The sequence below is a fragment of the Lontra canadensis genome, unplaced genomic scaffold (assembly GCF_010015895.1).
Source record: "Lontra canadensis isolate GAN:19392208 unplaced genomic scaffold, GSC_riverotter_1.0 scaffold116, whole genome shotgun sequence".
In the NCBI taxonomy this organism is placed as follows: Eukaryota; Metazoa; Chordata; class Mammalia; order Carnivora; family Mustelidae; genus Lontra; species Lontra canadensis.
The window spans coordinates 4429189-4432540 of record NW_022631110.1 but is presented as its reverse complement, the minus strand read 5'-3'; the positions used below and the strand labels follow the sequence as shown (position 1 = coordinate 4432540).

Genomic DNA, 3352 nt, shown 5'->3' with positions numbered 1-3352 from the left:
TTCCATCCCTGCTTCTAGGCCGCCAAGCACAGCTAGAGGAAAAATGTGTCATTGTACCAATAGGGTCTATTATTAATCCAGACTTTCTAAACTCCAAAAGAAAATGTTGATTTTAGATCAGACCCACAAGCTCTGCATACCTCTGTGGGAACCTCATTGTCTAAAATTATTTTATGGTATAATTATTATTTTAAATTGAAAAATTAATATACTTCTTATAAAATAACATAGAGCTCTGCCTTATGAATTCATCTCTCTGTCTTCATCCATCTTTTGCTTGTTTTACCAAATCATAGACAGAATCATGTCTTTTACCTTGCCAAGGCCAATACTTTCACTAGCGCTGGCAAACCTGTCCTCTCAGCTAGAGAATATAAAGCAAAGTGAAGTAAGTCAGAGAAAGACAAATATCATATTATTTCACTCATATGTGGCATTGAAGAAACAAAACAGATGAACAAAGGGGAAAAAAAGAGAGACAGACAAACCGAGAAACAGGCTCAAGTATAGAGAACAAACTAATGGTTACCAGAGGGAGGGGATGGGGGATGTGTGAAACAGGTGACATGGATTAAAGAGTCCACTTGTCTGATGAAGGTGATGTATGGAATTGATGAATCACTATCCAGTACACCTGAAACTAACATAACGCTGTATGTTAACAATACTGGAATTAAAATTTTAATTTTAATATAAAAAAATCTGTACTTCTCTCACTCTTCTTTCCCAGATCATTACAAGAGCCTCTGAACTGGGTTCTCTTACCCTCTTTTCTCCCATCTAATCCAGCCTCCATATGGCTGGAACACTGATCAAATTATGTCAGTCTCCTGCTGAAATTCCTCTCTTGAGTTCTGAATGCCTATAGAAAAGTATACAAACAACAGATCTTTCCCCTTCCATGTATTTGCTCCTTTTGTTCTCTCTTTCTGTAATGTACTTTTCCTGCTTCACCAGTTGACGCTTTCTTTAGGTTTCAAGACCCAATTCAAAAGTCTCTCCCCCCTGAAGATTCCCCCAAAACATCCAGGTGAAATTGGCCAGTTCTTATGTTCTCAGGGCCATACATTTCTTCTTTACTTTGGTCTTTATCTTATCACACTGTTAATAAGAGTTCTCTATGTCCATAGATATTTATCTCCAGAAGTGTACGATATATTTCTTTTAGATAAGAATCTTAAGTTTTATATACCATAACACCTGGTACAACAAGACTACATAAAAAACCCTCAAAAATATTTTTAAACACGTTTATTAGTACCACCAAATAAAAAGAACACTGACATTTGTTCAGTATCAGATGGCATATCATATAAGTAAAACCTATTTGATAAAATTACAAAGAAACATTTAAATAAGAAATTGTTGGCAGCCATCACTAAAGTGCCAGCAGCCAGATGAAGTTCAATCTCTTTGTGACTTCCGACCAGAGCAAGAACCACAAAAGCTATTTCAATGCTCTTTCCCCACCTTTCAAAGAGCTGAGACAGAACTAAAGTGTTCAGTCAATACCCATCTGAAAGGATGATGAAGTACAGATTGTGCAAGGACACTACTAAGGTCAGCAAACTGGCAAAGTAGTCCAGGTTTACAGGAAGAAATGTGTAGTCTATGTTGAAGAGTACAGTGAAAGAAGGCAGGCAAATGATAAAACTGTGCATGTGGACAGGTTATCACTAGAGTAAGTCTGGACAAAGACTGCAAAAAAAATCCTTGAAGGTAAAGTCAGATCTCGCTAATAGGAAAGGAAGAGGACAAATATAGGAAAGAAACAGTTGAGAAGATGCAGGAATAAAGTCATCTTATATATTACTTTAAATAAAAGCTATTAAAGTGAAATAAAAGAAATTGTTGTCTTTGTGAAAAATATAAAACAAATGACTTCATGTTTTTAATACCATAGCCTAAGAAAACATTATCCCTCTCTTCCTGTCTGCATCCTGACTCCCAGTTTCACCTCCAGATCTCAAGAATGGGATTCTCAAAACCAGCATAGATACATACATAATGGCTTAGCCTTATAAATAAGAGCTAGAATCTTGATAACACAGTACAGCCTCTTTTTTTTATGCTTACACCATCAATTAGGATTAAAGAAACGTTAATAGAGATGATTCTGAGTGTGGTGATCAGAAATGAGAGTCTCCTTGTCAATCCACTATGACTAGGGAAAAGGTATGATCCCTCACCTCATTGCTTTGAAAACATTGATAATTACCACATCTAAACCCATCAACTGTTGAACCCACTAAATAATCCAAATTTAAAATGTTTCATATTTGATACATGTAAAATTATAAAAGATATATTCATAATGAAAAACATAACGAAAAGTGGTAAACAGTAATATTTACCACTTATTGAACACTTACCACAGGCTTGACACACTGTGCCAACATTTTACACAGCCTTTCATTTAATCCTACACAAGTGCGATAGAGAAAATCACACCCATGTTGCAAATTAGGAAACTGAGCGTTAAAAAGACTAAGTAATTTGCCCGAGGACATGTACCCAGTAAGTGTCAGGACACAAACACAGATATGCCTCAGGTTCCCAGGACGTGCGCTTTGTCATCACTCTATACCACCAGCCCCCAAAAAGAAAACACATTTTTTCTTTGTGAAGCACCCCGCAAAGAAGCCTCCAAAAGTACACATGTCTCCTTTGTTTGACCAAGGAATTTCAACAGATCAGGAATGAATTCTAAGAAAATAATCTTTCTTCCCTCTCCAACACCCCTGCTATTTAAAATCTGTTGTGAATAGAGGAACATGTCACTTCCAGGTAGAAGCAGTGAGAAGTCTGGGCATACTTTTCCAGTATCTCTTCCTTTGCCATGATAATTGAGCTTGACACATGTTCCAGATGGCAGCTACAATATTGTGAAATCTCTACTAGACTAGGTCCCTGAAGACTATGTGCCTTGACCCCACTGACTCATGATGAAAATGTAGCATGAATGAGAAATAAGTTATTATTGTATTAAGCCACTGAAATTTGGAAGTCAGTTTGTCAGTGAAACATAATCTAGCCTATCCTGACTACTACATCTACCATATAAAAAATAAATTTAAACAGAAGAAAAATCTTTATGTATAAGAGTTTTTCTCACATCACCAAAAAATAGTTAAAATCCTAAGTGCCTAGCAGATAGTCAAGGAAACTATTAATGCAAGTTACCAGATAGTGAGATTACTACTTAAAATAATTGTGACATTTATGATATAATATTAGATGGAGAAAGCAGATTACAAACTGCATCTTCTTTGGCATGCATCCTAAAACAAAGTAACTACATGTAAACATGGGACTATAAAAATACCTGGAAAAAAATAAAACCAGTATTTTC

General features: G+C 35.9%; 1 pseudogene; it reads left to right on the top strand.

The window, feature by feature from the left end:
• The first annotated feature begins 1397 nt into the window (after positions 1–1397).
• LOC116857017 lies at positions 1398–1795 on the top strand (annotated as a pseudogene).
• Positions 1796–3352: the final 1557 nt, after the last annotated feature.